This window comes from Panthera uncia, chromosome C2 (assembly GCF_023721935.1).
Source record: "Panthera uncia isolate 11264 chromosome C2, Puncia_PCG_1.0, whole genome shotgun sequence".
NCBI lineage: Eukaryota > Metazoa > Chordata > Mammalia > Carnivora > Felidae > Panthera > Panthera uncia.
In genome coordinates this window covers 72765691-72783266 of record NC_064810.1, presented here as the reverse complement: position 1 = coordinate 72783266, position 17576 = coordinate 72765691, and positions in this window count along the sequence as shown.

The window sequence follows — 17576 nt, the reverse complement described above, 5'->3', positions numbered from 1 at the left end:
TATATACCTATATCTATATACCTATAGATATAGGTATATACCTATATCTATATAGGTGAGATATATATGATGAGATATAGATCATGTGAGATATAGATATGTGAGATATATATATATCTCACATATGTATATATATGTGATATGTGATATATATGTGATATATCATGTATATATATATGATAAAATTAAAAACTTTTGTTCATCTAAGGACACATGTAAGAAAATAAAAAGACAAGCCACGGACTGGAAGAAAATATTTTCAAAATACGTATCTGGTAAAGGGCTTGTCTCCACAATAACAAGAAAGCAAATAGTGCAATTAAAAAATGAGCAAAAGACTTGAACAGATACCTCCTCAACAAAGATATGTGACTGCCCAATATGGACATGACCAATCATCGGGGAAATAAAAGGTAAAACCACAGTGAAACACTATCACGTACCCACTAGGCTGGGTAAAATGGAATGACCATCAACACCGGGTGTTAGATGGAGAGAAACTGGAGTTTCATACACTGCTGGTGGGAGTGACAGAGGTGCAGCCACTTTGAAAAGTGTTTACCAGTGTCCTGTAGAGTTCAACATATATCCATCATACAAGCCAGCAATTTTACTCCCGGTTGTTTACCCAAGAGAAATGAAGACATATGTCCCCACAAAGACTTGGACGTGAAGGTTCATAAGCAACATTATTCATGGCCACAGATGCAAGAGTCCAAATCTGGAAATAAGCCAAACGTCCATCCATTGGTGAATGGACAAGTTGTAGTTATCCTATGAAATACTTCCCAGCAATAAAAAGAAACAAAACATTGATTCAATATACATGAATCTCCCAAACCTCATGGTAAGTGAAAGAAGTCAAATACGAAAGACAACACAACGTACCATTCTATTTACATCAAACTCTAGAAAAGGCCAAACTACAATGATAAGATTAGCAGGTGCTTGGAGCAGGGGCTCTAGGGAGGGTTCTGATGATGACAGGGCATGAGGGAACTTTGGGGGATGATGGATATTCTCCGTATCTTGATGGTGGTAGTAGCTAGATGACTGTGCACGACTGCCAAAAACTCATCAAACGGCACCCATAAAGTATGTAAATATTGTTGTGTAAACGATACTGCAATTAAAAAAAAAAAGACTTTGACCTAAAAAATTGAATGTAGTTTTTGGTAACTTTTTATTATCATCAGCTATGCCCTGCTACCATATTGAACGGAGCCCAAACCGAAAGAGAACAAAAGACAGAGACACTTTACATGACAGCAGGCCCTGCACCCTTATCTCTGGTTTTTCGAAATATTGGAACGGGTCAAAGAGCCTGGTTCACTACTTTTATGAATCGTTGGTGGTCCAGGGACCCCACACTTAGAAACTACAGGAAGAGATGCTCTCCTGCTCGCAGCATTCTCTGAATGTGTAAACACGGAATTGAGAAACAGGACTTGTGCCCCTGGGTCCTGGCCGGAGTGTGAGGTTCATACCATACCATGGACTCGTGCACAAGGGGCATTTTGTGAGCCGGAGCCTGAGCAAGAGCTGTCTTGCTGTCCACTTGGCCAGGAACCATTTCTGCAGAAATTTCCTAACGTCACTTAGGAGGCAGCAAAGGAATGCCTTATTGGGCAGCACTAACCCACTTGGAAAGGAGGCATAATTAAACTGACATTGCCAACTACACTGAAGCAATTTTTCAGATTTTCAAATAGGCTGGGATTCAAGGCAAAAACCAAAGATGGATGTGGTTAAAATAAACGTGAAAAGACAAGATTTCATCTTTTCCTCCCCTTCCACAGTCCCTCATGTCCCTCTCTGACACACAGAGTGAGGACAATGCAATTCAAGGGGCGCCTGGGGGCTCAGTCGGTTAAGTGCCTGACTCTTGATTTCCGCTCAGATCATGGTGTCACAGCTCATGAGTTCGAGCCCCACATCGGGCTCTGTGCTGACGGTGCAGAGCCTGCTTGGGATGCTCTCTCTACTTCTCTCTGCCCCTCTCCTGCTTGCTCTCACTCTCCCTCTCAAAATAAATAAAAATAAAACTTAAAAAAAGAATGCAATTTAAGATTTAGTGCATAAATTACTGTGCATCAGCAGCTGTACTAGGGACCAGGGAACCCCAAGAGGAATTAGACAGTGTTTCTGCAGCTGAGAAGCTCAGAGTAAGCAGGGAGAGAGGTGCATACTAATACAAAACGGACCGATGGGGCAAAGGACAGGACAATGTTTCACAGTGGGGACAGTCAGTTCTGACTGGGCTAAGAGTTTGAAGACTGTGGCTTCACAACAGTGACACTGCATAGGACCCTGAAGGATGAAACAGATTTAATAGGCAGAGGAAGTGGATAGATGATAGAGAGGAAATGGCAGAAGCAAAAATGATGGAGCAGGAAGGACCTCATGTGATGCTTGGGAGAGTGGTGGATATTTTGTGGGGAGGGGCTTAGGGCAGACAAACTGGAAAGCAATGAATGAAGGGCACTCAGTCCCTATTCTAGCTTTTTGCTGTCTGATTATCTCTGTGTTTGGGCCCCAGGGTCCCAGCCCTGCCTGTGCCCACAGGGCCACCCCTCAGGAGATGGAAGTCAGCGAAGCACCCTGTATCTGTTGGTTCCCAGAGAGCTGCCAGATGTTAACTCCAAATGAAGAATCCTCTTTCGAGCCAGACCATCGGTGACATTGGATCCATATAGTCAGGTCCACAAGGCCGTGAAATTCCCCGTGTTCTTTCAGGCTCCAGGTAAAGGGTCAATAATAGTCTTTTATGAGTGTGTGTGCGTGTGCGTGTGGGTATGCACAGCATAAACCCATCTAGCACCTTCCACGTTAGTTACAAAGCATTTTCTCACCTGTCAACCAGTCGATTCCACCAATGCTCCCGTGAGTTAGAGACGCCGAGAAGTATGCCCCGTCTTATAGATGAGGAAACAGTCTGGAGCGGCCACTGGGTTCAAGGTTGATATCCCCTGTCACGAAGTGGCCACAGAATATAAACACAGTCTGAAGAGCAGGGGAAGGAGTGATTTGTTGGTCAGGTCTCCTCCTACTTTTTAAGGCTATTAGTCCTCCAACAAAATGTCCAAAAGTCCAGTTTTCTGTGGGCTTCGGAAAAGTTGCTTCTGATCGGATCAACAGGTCCCATGGAGTGTTAAAAGTCATATCCTCGAGCTTTTCCTACTCATGGCCATGAAATTCGCATTCAGTGATCAACTTATTCTCTGGATGACATGCTCTCATATTAATGCTAATTAATAACGCTCTTCTTCTCCTGTTCCTCTTTGGAACATCAAATCATAGGGCATTGATGCTGGAAGGACTTCAGAGGCATTGATAATGTGGTTTTAAAGTTTTTTCATTACTGGATAGACAGATTCTTAAGCATTTATTGTCACATTGACTCATAACCTGCAAAGTGGGTAACTGCCTGGATCGTTATCCCCCTCTTATTTATAAGTGAAATAACCAGGACAAAAAGAGGCCAAGCCACTTCCCCAGGTCACAGAGCTAGGCCTGGAGCACACTCACGACCCCACCCAACATTCCATCTACTACACTCAACTCCTCTCCCTTCCACCCTGCAGACTGCATATAAATTACACCTGTGAATTTCACAAACAGGGACATGCAGGTCAAAGAAAAGCAGAGGTCTGGCCTTGATGGCATCCTGTAGAACGCCCTACTTCTCACACTCCCCACAGAGAGGGAGAAACATAAATACCCCCATCGTGCCACCATGAATGTTGTGGCTTGCCAGCCCTGTCGTAATTTAAATATGAGTCCAAGCCAATATCAAAAGGAAGGAGACCGTGTCTACCTACCCATTTATGGGTAGCTGGCCACATTGTGTTGTCCTGGCCACAGCCGAGCCTGCTCCAGGGCATTCTCTTGAAACACATAATAGCATCCCCTGCTGACAGGCAGGCTCTGAAGCCAGCAGGCTGCAGCCAGAAGCAGCTCCCAGCAGGAGCTGGACGAGGCCGACAAGGTTACAGGTGCTTTTCATCCAGCCTCGCAGGAGAGCACCAACTTCCTGCTGCTAGAAATTTGTCTGCAAATTTTTGTCTTCATTCAAATCGATGGATGGAGGCCTGGAGACACCGGGGTGATATGATAACTTGATTAAGCCCCAGGACAGATGACATGGTAGCTCAAAGGCCATGTGCTCTCCTCCTTAACCTCTCCAAGGGAGACCGCTGGCTTTGCTGGTAATTGGCCCATTGTCCCTTCCACTGCACTTCCTACAGAAGCCCCCTAATCACCATGTCCCTGGGCTCCTCTCTAGGGCAGCCTTAAATACTCTCAGACCCATCAGACCCAGTGAACTATGAAAAATACCTGTCCAGTGTGACATACCAGAGCCATAATTTGAGAGGCCAAAAGTGACCCTTACTGGAAACAATTACTTGTTAAGATACCCTTACACCCTCCAGCCTGGGTGTAAAAGGCAACACATTAGGGATGAAAGCCTGAGATGGCTTTGTTTAAAGATGAGTTCAAACTTGTACAATAATTTTATTCTCTGGTGGAAATACACCCCCTCACCTTCCATTCTTTTCCAGTTCAGTGTCTCCTGTTGGACTACACAATATTGAGAGTGTTTTTGATCAGACTTTTCCAGATACTCTGGCAGACACAGAGGCACATCTGCCTTTGGTGAGCCAGTATGTGTACGTCATTGTTTTCTGGAACAGATGTGAGGTGTGGGTCTGGGGAAGCAGAGCACCAACCAGAATCGGGGTGGATAGCTGACAGATTAGATCGATCATTTATCATGGTGATAGGTTCCCCCCCCCCCACTCTGTTTTAAAATCCACCAGCCTCTGTGCACTGATAGACTTAAAGAACTTTAGAGTTCAGAGGGGATTCAAAAGGAGTCTCCTCAATCCTCTTTCTTTCTGTTTTCTTTGAGGAATATTGTAAAGGAATAAAATTTGGAAATGGGTTCTTTCTGAGGGAAATCAAGACACAGAACTGTCAGCAGCTCTCTGAAAATAAGGAAAGCACACCCTTAAAAGCTAAAGAAATGTTATTTTAAATTGTGATTCATTATGACTTATTGCCTGAATTTCCCTATAAGAGAGAGGGCCACGGTAAGCCAGCCTCACCATTTCTGTTTCGGTCATGGGAATGGAATGTCTTTTGAACTGCTAAAGGAGATAATTCCATGCCTGGAAGAAAAACGAAGGGAGGGGGAAGGGGCAAGAACGGTAGGAAAAAAAAAAAAAGATCCTCGCGTTTCCCAATAATTGCAAAGGCCAGGAATGTGCCACAGTGGCATTCAGGGAAACGCAACCATGCGACCCACGGTTGCGTGCGCGCCTCATTCCCCGGGTGCCAGGTGGGCGCCTGTGGAGCCGCTCTGGCCATCTGCCAAGGACCCACGGGGCCCAAGCCTTCCGCGACTGCACCATTTTTTAAACCCTCGCTGTTGTTTTAGTGGTGGCCTCGTGGCCCCTATGCGCAGGGCGCGCCCGCGGGCAGAGCCCCGGCCTCGCCCAGGCCTCGCTGCGCCCGGAGCCTCCAAGCCCTGGCCCCGCGGCTGGAAAGGCCTCTCTAAAGGGGGCGTTCCGCTCGGCCCACTGTGCCGCCGGCCATTGTCCCCAATCGCCCCGCAAGGGGGCTGAGGAAGGGGTTTTTAAAAAGGTTTCCCGGGAACAAAGGGGGCCCAGGCTCCCGGCTTCATTACGGGCTCATCGGCCACACCAGCGGGCCCGCCCCTCGTCCGCACGGCCGCCCCAGGCTCGCGGCCGCCGCCCACTTTCCCGACCCGCCCTGCCCTCCTTGTCCTCTCCTCCCCCTCCCGTTCCCCTCCTGGGCCCTCCTCCCCTCGCTCTCCCCCTTCGGTCCTCCCTCTCCTTCCCCTCCCCCCTCTCCCCGCCTTCTCCTCCCCACTCTAGCCTCCCAACCTCCTGGAGCCTCCGCCCCCCACCCCAGGAGGCTCCTAGCTGCCTGATAAAGGCCAGGCTCCTGGAGAAACCTCGCCCCGGCGCTCTGCACCTGCTTCCTTGCCCTGGTGGAGAAGCTCTAGGACCTGCAGTGAGAGAGGCATAGCTGCCGGAGGGGACACGTTTCTACGATCCTGGCCCAGTGAACACGGGCTCGGCCTGACCACTATCTGACCCTCCTCTGCCACCATGGCCGAGCGGACTTGGCTGACCATAACCACGAGTGGGGCTTCCGAGGGCCAGGATTCTGACCTAAAATATAGACATATGGCTGACCCCAGACATCCTCTCTGAGCCTCTCGTTGGGCAGAACGGAGAGAGGCAGTTTTGAGGGTGGGCAATGAAGTATGCGCTGCTTCTCTTTCTGGTAGGTGCTGCAGAAATCCTAATTACAACGTCATTAGAGCAGGGAATGGACTGCATCCAACAGCAGTCACTTGGGAAGTTGCCTCCAAAGTGATGAGATCTGGGGGGAGGCAGAGGGCAGGCCCACTGGATGCCCTTTTCCTGAGAGAAACCTTGCCCCAGATTCCCACCCTTCCCCCCACGGCCCCAAAACTAAGCCTGAGACAGGCCCTGTGAACAGGCGCTTCCCTTCCGGAAAATCCCAAAGGCCTGCAGACAGGTCAGATGGGCCATTTCCAGGAAGCCTGGGTGTAAGAGGAGGAGGCAGACTTCCTGGATGCCTGGGAGGGAATATTCATTGACCATATGCCTTGGTCATTTCTCCCAGAGGATTTGGCCAGGGCCCACACAGAACCTGGGTGAGAGAACATTCACCATCAGAATAAGAGCACAGCCTCCCCCTGGGGAACTTCCCAAAGGACCAAAGAGCCCTTCACTCCAGCTTCTGAGTGCCGTCCTCTGTTGAGTTAGAAGGCTGCCTCTTGGGTGCCCACACAGAGGACTGGTGATAACACCGGCCGATGGGCTTGAGAAGGACACAAGTGGGAAGCACAAACCCGCAAGCAGCCAGGGACACCTAGACCTCCTGCCACTGTCTCAACAGCAGACTGTTTGCTCCTTCACACTTGCAGTGCGCCATGAAGAACGCAATTTGTTGCAGAGTGGAGCAGATGATGGTTCAGGCTGGAGGTCGGAAGCCTAAGCCCGGATCCCAGGTCCCAGATCCCAGATCCCAGCCCAGTCAGGACTACCCCCTGGGAGTCTCGAGGGAGAATGTAGCACAGCGGCCCTTCAGAGAGGTCAGCGCATGCCTGCTCCTCAATGCTGTTCATACCCGGCGTCAGTGATGCCCGCCATTTGTGGCACACCAGCTGTCGTGCTGTGGTCCCCAAAGGAGAATAGGGAAGGAGGAACAGTGTAGAGGGTCCAAAGCGCACCATCTTTTTCTTGCCGGATTGATTTCAGAGAGACCTACCTACTAACTGGTCTGGAGGTCCATCGCTTTCTTTGATGTGTATATATTTTAACCTCCTGGTATTAATTTTTAATATTTTCCTTTTATTTACACTTCCTCCCTATTTTTCTACAATGACCACGGATTAACTGTGAATTTTTTTTTTTTTAATTTTTAAAAAAGAAATAAGAACCCCCTGGGTAGTCTGAGAACGTAGATATTCCAGTGACTGAGACTCCTAGCTGAGACTAAAACAGACTTTAAAACTACCCCAAGATGTTGAGGTGTTCGGGTACTCGTGTCCCAGCACGGGTGGGGCATGGACGAGGAAGGGTCGGGCTCCCAGCCCTAGACCCCAGGTCTATAGAGTGTCTCCATTTGTGCCCTCTCACTGCTGAAGGCAAACCTCCCAAAGCCTCCCAGCTTGCTAACTACCATGCAGCCTGTCCGGTATGAAGGGATACCGTCCCAGAAGTGCAAGGAAGCTCACTGCAGTCTTCCTGGAGTGGGAAACGTGCCACGCGAGTTTTGCCCCCATCTGGGATGGTGGAGCGAATGATGGTCCCACTGTTGGGATGCTCCAAAAGCATTTGTGGTAAGCTGGCCTCAAACAAGGCGGGCTGCGGCCCGCAATGGATGATGTAACCCTGGCCGCCTCTCCCAGGCTGGCTTGAGAGAGAGGTGGAAGACTTTCATAATGCGATTCCCAGCCCCGCTCAGTCAACCAGAGGCGGTGAAATTATCCGAGAGCCAAAAACCTTGCTCTGGCTGGTGCTCCGCGCTGCTCTCTTGGAAGGAGAATCTGTTTAATCTGGAGCAACAGGACCTCAGAATGAGTGGTATTTGCGTGTGCCTGGGGAAACGCTTTGGGGAGGGGGGAAATATGTAAATATTTATTGGTAGTGGTTTTAAAAGTCTGGGGAGGGATCGGCTAAATGAAATTTAACATATATTTAATACTCTAATGCATTGCCTATAATGAAACAGTCGATTTTAAAGTCTCAAGTTTTGGGGTTGTTTTTTTTTTTTTTTAAAGCCTATGAAAGTTTCCAAATTAATTTTGTTCAACCTCCTGTCTTAACTGGATACTTACATGTTCACTGAACTGGTTTTGAACTCTGATTTTGAACTAGTGAAAAATCGCATTTCATTAGACTGGTTTCTGAAGCCTGTAAGATTTCTCTGTAGTGGGGTAGGGCCCACCTGTCAATTGTGGCTGGATCAGTGCACTGACATATGAGCTGATCTCCACGCCTCAGATTAGTTACACACATAAAACCAGCATTTCAGGTTAACGCCACTTAATTAAAAAAAGAAAAAAAAAACATTGGTCTTCGGCCCAATGCACTCTTTTTTGGAAGCCATAACATATTTGATGCTTAATAGGCACTCTGCGTCAGTAATGTTTGAATGATTGTGGATGATACTGGGCCTCTGGGACTTTAAAAAACAGAGTTAAGTGACCTATGACCTTTCCAGAAAAAAATGTATATTATATCTGTATTCTAGATCTTAATTGATCACTGTGGACTACTCGTCACTCTCTTTATCAGGATTGTCATTCAAAAGCATCATCACGATAAACATTATATTCATTTGATAGTGGCACAGCCCTTTATTCAATATCTACTCTGTCATTTGTGCACTCAGCAAACATTTATGGATTTCCTCCAGTGTGCCAGCTGCTATGCTAGGGACCAGGAATTGAAATGAATGGGCATCATTTCTGTTCTGGGGTCAGTTTTCAGTAGAAGATACAAACATGGGAGCAAATAAAGACGGTAACACATTATAAGTGTTAAAATAAAGAAGTAAACGTGAAGCCACAAGGAAAAAGGTATACACTCTGCCCAGAAGAGGGAAGAGAAAGTAGGGAAGACTTCCCGCAGGAGGTGGCATTGAGAATGTCTCCTGGCTCTCATCATCACTTTCTGGGACTGTTCCTCCTGAATGGTTTCCCAGAGTCCACACTTTAACTCAAGATATAAGTGAAGGTTCTGACCTTGTGTACAAGGCCCCAAGCCTCCAGTTCTTCAGCAGGAGTGGAAAATAGCCATTCTGATTAAAAGCAACAGCCAGGGGCACCTGGGTGGCTCAGTCAGTTAAGCATCCGGCTTCTGCTCAGGTCATGATCTCACAGTCCATGAGTTTGAGCCCCACATAGGTCTCTGTGCTGACAGCATGGAGCCTGGAGCCTGCTTCAGATTCTCTGTCTCCCTCTCTCTGCCCCTCCCCAGCTCATGCTCTGTCTCTCTCTGTCTCTCAAAAATAAATAAACATTAAAAAAATAAAAAATAACAGTGACAGCCAGCCGTCTCTGCAAGACATCCCCATGGACCCTCGGCCATCTACAAATAAAGGAACACATTTATTCACTCAATATTAACATTACGAAGAAAACACTTAATAATGACCCTCAGGAATTCTGACTCCTATGCTTGGCTTGGTGACCCTGAAAGTGAAGTTGCTCTAAGCTTTTGTAACTAGACCACTTAGCCTTGGATTTATCCAGGAAACCATCTTGATAACCCTCAGCTGTTGGGTACTCGTGGAACCCTCTCCTTCCTTCATTCATTCTATGGAAGCTCACTGAGCATTTACCACGCAGCAAACATTAGAGAAACAACAATGAACAAGACAGACAACACATCCTACATTCTAGTGGAGGGAAAAGAACAATAAGCAAATAAATAAGGGAAATGCAGTGCATTAAACCTGGGAGAGTTAGTGGGAGCTGCCCACCCTGATGGGCATTATTTAGAATGGCCAGTACATGGGGCTAAAACCGACTGACCTTTAGTACATTTCATGATTATTCCTAAAGCTTCTACAGATGATGCATCTCCTTATGCCCTGAACACAGGGAAGTTTCCCCACCCCCACCCCACCACTGAATTGCTATGGCAAAATATCAGAGAATAATAAGTACAATGTAGAAAATAGAATAGGGATGGGGGATGGGGAATGAGAGTGGGATAGGTAGCAATTTTAAATAAGGAGATCAGGAAGGACTAAAGCAATGTTTGAGGAAAGATCTGGGAGGAAAAGAGTTCTAAGCAAAAGAAACTGTAAGTGCAAGGGTCCTGAGGCAGGAAAGAGTGAGCAAAGGAGAAAGCAGAGGGAGGCAGTCAGAGAGGTAATAGGAGGACACATCATACAGGCATCTACAGGCCTTGGGATGAATGTGGTTGACACTCGGAGTGAGATGGGAAGGAAGAGACATGATCTAACTTACTTTTGAAAGGGTTATTCTGGAAGCTGTGTGCAGAATAGACTGAAGGCAGGGAGGGGGTTGTGGGGAAGGGTGGAAGCAGGCAGAACCAGTTATGTCTTGTAATGCTCAAGCCAAGACATATTAATGGGTGAGCCCAAGGTGACAGCAGCAAAGGTGATGATCAGACCTTGGAGGTAGAGCTTACAGATTTGATGATTCACTCAAACTGAGCCTAGAAGAAGCCTCAAAGAGGATACAGAGGTTTTTTCGGACTTGCCATTAGCCGAGACGGGGAAAACTGCAGGCAAGAGAGGGTTTGCGTGGGGGAGGGGTAGGTGCGAGCAGGAGCTGGGTTCTGGAAGAGACCAGCATTCAGCTGCCCAGCAGAGATGCCTCATACACAGCGAGCTCCAAGGAGACACAGCCCTGGGAGTCAGCGTGAAAGCGTCATTTAAAGTCACTCGGTGAGTGAGGATAGATAGAGGAGAGTTCTGAGGACTGAGGCTTGATGTCCTTCTTTGTACCTCCTTTTTCAGGAAGCTGTGGAGAAGCTAGGGGAGGAGACAGATGGTGGAGCCAGAAGTAGAAGAGAAACCCCAGGAGCGTGGTGCGCTAGAAGCTGTTTGAGCAGCAGGAAGGGACGGGCCGACTGCGTCTAATGCTGCTGACGGGTCAGGCCCGATGAGGCCCAAGAAATGTCCGCTGGATTTAGCAAAATGAGGACACTGATGACATTGACAAGATGGTTTTGTGAGTGACAGTATGACAGGGGTGGACTCAAAGCAGAATGCAGGAGAGGGTTTGGAGCCACAGGCACAGGCTGCTGTGGTCAGAGTTTAGCTTTAAGGAGAAGAGCACTGAGGCCATTTTTCTCAGGGAGGAAGCGGGGTCCAGAGAGGGTATATTTGGGTGGAAGAAATGACAGCACAGTCCCCCACTGTCAGGAGAGACCCAGTAAGGAGGGAGAGAATAATGGAGCAGCATCCCTGAGCAGCCAGGAGGGTATGGGAGGGCTCGTGCAGGTAGGGGGCCGACCTTGGCCAGCATGGAACGTTCATCCTTCATCCATAGTAACAGGGCAGAGGTGGGGACAAGGGCACCGAGGCAGGCATGGGGCGGGGGGTGTGGTGTCTCTTGTCACCAGAGTTTCTCTGGTAGTGGTGCAGCACGTGTTCCAAAGGCACTTCCTGGAAGATGAATGATTGACTACTTAAATGAATGTTTAGCAGGCCGATTATCACAGGACCTGGAACTCTTTCCTAAGTGGTCTCCAGCCAGATGCCCAGTGCCCTGCCAGTGCACTTGCATTCATAGCCATCAAACCTCAGGGCTGTCTGGGCCACTGCGGGACCACAGGCGAGTCCCTGCTCCTCCCTGTTTTGCTGCTGAGGCTGGAAGGGGTTGGCCTAGGCCTCCTGGTAAAACAACCAGTCTTATCTCATTTAAGATTAATGTGGCATATCATGCTTGTCTCCATGCCTCACTCTTTTTCTCTTTCCTGATCACTCTCATGCTGCCACGTTTATTGCCAAGCCCATTAAGGAGGCCACCACGGGACCCGTGTTACCACCTGATTGCACAAGGGAAAGTTCGAAAACCACAACACGTGACCCATTTGCTTTTATAGGCACATTACAACTCAGTGGCTTCGTCAAGCCCCAGGGAATGTTTTTCTATTAATATTACTAATATTCTATTCATATTACTAATAGTTGGAACCGTTTGGAATTTCTGAGTCCATGGAGGAGAGAGTCCTGCCTGGTCATCCTACAGGGCCCTTCAAGCGTGGGCGTGGGTCCTCAGCCAGGGACCACACGGCCTGGAGCCCACCAGTGGGAAGCTCCCTGCCCCACTGCAAGCCACTGGGATCACTCAAGGGAGTGCCCAGGACTCTGCCATGTTATCTGGCCCAACCCCCTCCAATGCAGAACTGCTTATGTGGTCAGGTGGTCAGCTGGTCTCCACCTTCTGGGTGAACTATGGGTTTAAAAGCAATCTGCTGGGGGCGCCTGGGTGGCTCAGTCGGTTGAGCATCCGACTTTGGCTCAGGTCCTAATCTCACGGTCTGTGAGTTCGAGCCCTGCGTCGGGCTCTGTGCTGACAGCTCAGAGCCTGGAGCCTGCTTTGGATTCTGTGTCTCCTTCTCTCTCTGCCCCTAACCCACTCACATTCTGTCTCTGTCTCTCTCAAAAATAAATAAACATTAAAAAAAAAATGTTTTTTTTAAATAAAAGAAATCTGCTGGAGAAGCAGTTGTCCCTCATGGCTGTGTGTTTCAGTCCCTTGATGTCCTCACTTCGCATGCTGGATTTCAGTCCACAGTCCTTAGGAGAGGGTGGAGGAGGGAGAGAATTGAGCCATCATCTTACAAACATGTGACACCCTGGCCTGGTGTTTGCATACTGGGGACGCACTTCCTCTCCCTAGCCGTCTCTTGGAAACCCCTGCAGAAAGGTGACAGTCTTTGCCGCCAGGGCACCAGAAGAGCGGCTGACAGCCAGGGACAAGGCCTTAAATTCCTTTCCCATCGGGTTTGAGAGGAGGCTTGGGGTGGGGGACAAGAATTCAATTATTCAGTCAACAAATATTTATTAAGAACCTACCGTGTGCCAGGCACTGTGGGGAATAAAACCAGTAAAATTCCACGTCTGGGGAACTTGCGTGCTAGCGAATGAGGCCAGGGCTCAGGCAGAGAGCATCAGGACAAAACGGACCGGGCCCGGGTTCGTCTCGCATGCACTCAGAGCGAGCGAGGGGCAGCGCTGGACCCCGGCAGACCTCCTGTTCCCTGACAGAGGCCCAGATGCCTCCCACCCCTGGCCTGTAGCACCGGATCTGCAGGGGACATCAGCCAATTCCATCTCCTCAGAGAGGCTCCCTGTCTCTGGCAATCAGTGAGATCAGCACCGGCCACGGTTGGTGGCAAACCCCGGCCTGCTCTGGGGGATCTGTGGGGTCAGCTCCCTGCCACCTGCTTCCTGCCTCAGTAGCCACAAGGGAAATACTGCCTTCTGGGGAGGTAGAGCCCATCACCCAGATAAGCCACCGCTGCCAGTACCAACCCTGAAACAGGAAAACCCACTTGCTGAGAAGCTGCCTCTCTCCTAGCTGTTTTCCTGGCAAGTCAACGCAGCTCGAACACCTGCAGATCGCAGGGCGATGGGTGGATTCAAGGTAACTCTCCTTGCTTTTTAAACACCCGCCGTCTCCTCAAATCCAAGGCCGCTTCCTGAATACAACATTTTTAGAGAAAAAGAAAACAAACTCAGATCTACCACCGTTGGCAAACACCAGACAACTTAGGGTACATCTTCTCCGTGTCAAGGGCAATCAGAAGAGGCCCTTGACATCTGTTTCCTCTAAGGAGCCTGTCAAAAACATAACGCAGGCCCGCATGCTGGCTCCCGGATCAGCAGGGCAACTGCCCACTGCCCGCGGTTCCTGGTGCTGCAACCTCCCAAGCTGGTGAGGAGGGGCAGTTTCCGGGGAGGGAGGGGGGTGTCCTGGGGGGGCTGTCACCTCCCCAACCCCTCCTGTGCAAGCTACTCAGATGGGTTTTCCCCAACCACTCTGACGAAACTTCTTCTCCTTCTTTCAGACTCCGCGAGTATGCATTCAGTCCTTAGACACAACTCTGCAGAGACATCTCCAGGCCGGGCACAGTTCACTCTGCGACGGAATAAAATTTCCGAAGCTTAAAAAAAAAAAAAAAAAAAAAATCATCAAAATACAAAGAGTGTGGCATGAGCCGAGCCCTTCCAATGCATAATTAGTTCTAGATGAAGGATTTTCAAATAGGGTAGGGTAAGGTAGGGGAAAGACATCATCATCTTTTTAGGGGGTTTTTCAAACCACACAGGCCACCCACACGCCCAGTTCCGGAGATTCTGGCACATGCCTCAGTGGCTCTCAAACATGAGTGGCATTGGAGTCACAGAGGGTCTGGTAAAACACAAACCGCTCCGCCCACCTCCAGAGTTTCTGATTTAGTAATTCTGAGATCGGGATCAAGAATGCGCATTTCTTTTCTTTCTTTCTTTCTTTTTTTTTTTAATGTTTAGTTTTGAGAGACCGCAAGTGGGGGAGGGGTAGAGAGAGGGGGACAGAGGATCCGAAGTGGGCTGTGCGCTGACAGGCTGACAGCAGTGAGCCTGACACGGGGCTCGAACCCACGAACTGTGAGATCACGACCTGAGCCGAAGTCTGACTCTTAACCAACTGAGCCACCCAGGCGCCCCAAGAATGTGCCATTTCTAACAAGTCCCCGGGGGGATGCCGATGGTACCGATCCCCGGTCCAGGACCATGCTAAAATTCCTCAGATGTTTTGAGGTAGAAAATGGTGAAGAACCATCGGTTTCAAAAAGAAACCATCTGCTTCTGTTTATTGCAAAGGAACAAGATCAAACTTCCCTATCACTTCTCTTGCTGCTGAGAGATCCGCACACACAAAAAATATTTGGGGACAATGGCTTTGAGATGAGCATATGACCAAGACACTAGCTCCGTCAGAGCCAGTGGCTCTCTTCGTTGCAGACCACGGTCAGGCTGGAAAGTTCCCGCTGGTCAGGGGCTGAAACAAGGCTGGGAATCACCAGCTGCTTTTTTAGCCAGAGCCTGGATGTGAGAATAGGGCGGAAGGAGGCCAGGAAGCTTGGCCTGTCCTGTGGCCATGGTCGGGGGCCTCTTAGGGGTCAGTCCTCAAGCCCTAGGGGAAAGCAAGGTGGACGCCCCTCGCAGACAGCCAGTCCCCTGCAGAGCTACCCTGGTCCCTGCAATAACTTTCCCCTTGGAGACGAACGCCACATTCTCAGAATTCAGAGGGGACTTCGTGGCAACCGAACTTACAGCTTTTAAGCCTAAGTCATGCCCTTGACCCCAAGGGTAGCAGTCACGATGATAGAGAAAGGAAGATGGCCTGGAGTTCCATGGAAGGAAAACCACAATCTGGGAGAAGAATTTTTTAGAACTTGCTTTCATCTCCTCTTATGGGCTCATCACATAAGAGGTTGTATTGCCTCATCACAATATGGAGGGGGAATGGATTTCTCCACTTCCTCCAGGGCTGGGAACCACATGGCAGAGCCTCTGGGGCCTAGCGTAGCACCTCGAATACGCTGGGTCCTTGGTGAAAGATAAACGAATAAATCCTTTAAATTTGGTTTACAAGTCAATGCCTCCCCAAAGGGGGCAAAAATACCATCACAGGGCAGAGCTGTGGGGGCCTGTGAGCTGTGTTCAGCTCAGGGGGACTCAGCTCAGTCTAACAAGGAACCCCACAGTCATGGGGCAAAGATTCCTTCTCCCGATTCTGTTGGCTCTCCCGACTCCATTGTAAACATGCAGTAATTGGAGTAATTGAGGCTATCACCCACAGACGGTCACCCTGAGCATTCAGAAACTGTCCTGTTATTCTTCCAAAGAGTTAATGACCTTCAGACCTTGAAAAGACCCTCTACTTTGGCTGGTTATCAAAATTACCGACAGAGGAACTGATTCCAGGAAACTGAGTCTTCTCCGTGGCAGTGTGTATGTTGGGGGCGAGGGGGAGAAGTAGGCAGGGGAAGAAGGGCTTGTATTCACATCCACTCACATACATGCATGGCCAAACAAAACTAGTTATTAGCCGTTCAACCAGATGATTCATTTTCTGCTCAGTGCGGTGGGGGAACGGGGCACAGGAAGGAAAGTTGGCCACATGTGGAGTTAGTGACTCCCTGGAGATAAGCCTTTAGTAGCTTGCCTTTTGTCTTTTTTTGCATCTAACTTGAAGTGCCCTTCAGTAAGGAAGGCATGATATACGTGCCAGATGATTTTACCAGTGCTCTTTGGATTTCCCACATACCAGGGGCGCCTGGGTGGCTCAGTTGGTTATGCGTCCGACTGCAGCTCAGGTCACGATCTCACGTTCCGTGAGTTCAAGCCCTGCGTCAGGCTCTGCATTGACAGCTCAGAGCCTGGAGCCTGGTTTGGATTCTGTGTCTCCCCCTCTCCCTGTGCGCCCCCTTCACACTCTGTCTCTCTCTCTCTCTCTCTCTCTCTCTCTCTCTCTTAAAAAGAAATAAACGTTAAAAAAAATGAAAAAAAAAGAATTTCTCACATTCCATTGTACCCCAAGATCCTTCCACTTCCCAGACTAGTCTTAGTGGTGTCCTAAATGCTGGCCAAGATCATGATAGAAAATATTCATGCATTTAGCATAAAACTGTTGCTGACACACTGGTCCACTGTATCACCCTCCAGGAGCCCCTGAAAAAATTAGAACTCAAAGACAAGATAAACTTTATCTCCCCTAAGGAATCAATCTACTTCCTTTTTTTTTTTTTTTTTCTAAATTGGCTACTAGGAGCCTCAGAGTTCACTTTCATAATAGTTTTAAGTTTTGTATTTTTACTCCCCTCCTCCTTCCTGTGGTCCTGAAAATAGGACAATTTTAATAACCTTATTGAGTGTGTGTTCTTTGTTCTAAAGCACCCAATTTTTTTCATGTTTTATTTTTGGCTAAATTCAAGGTATCAGTCATCTTAGTGTAAGGCAGAGATAAATGCAAGATCCTACTCTCAGAGAAGAAACCAGCTGCATAAATGACGATTTTCCATAAACAAAAATTCCTGAAAACGATGAAGGGGTCAAAGTGGGGCACAAGCCGATGCTACAACAATAATCTTGTGCAAGGGGGCTATTCCTTCTCCAGACCACTATTTTCTTGCAATTTTCCATGAAGCTTGAGTTTTAGTCTCACACTGGCCTCAGAAGAAGATATTGGTTTTACTAAGACTCCTAGGAAAAGACTGTATCACGCTTAACTGAAATCCTTCTGCATAGGAGAGCTTGTTTAACATCCATTAGACACCTACTATTGTCAGAATCCTGCCCAAGTTCTAGAAAAGGGAGCATCAGGAGGACAAAGAAAACAGTATAGGTTTTCTCCCACTTGCGGTCACCAGTGTTGATAAACGCCTCTGGAAGCAGGTTTGCCGGCAGCATTTCCTACTGAGAGGGCTGGTCAGCTCCTGGTTGGGTGTCCGAAGGCTTTAGATTCTCCTGTTTGCCCA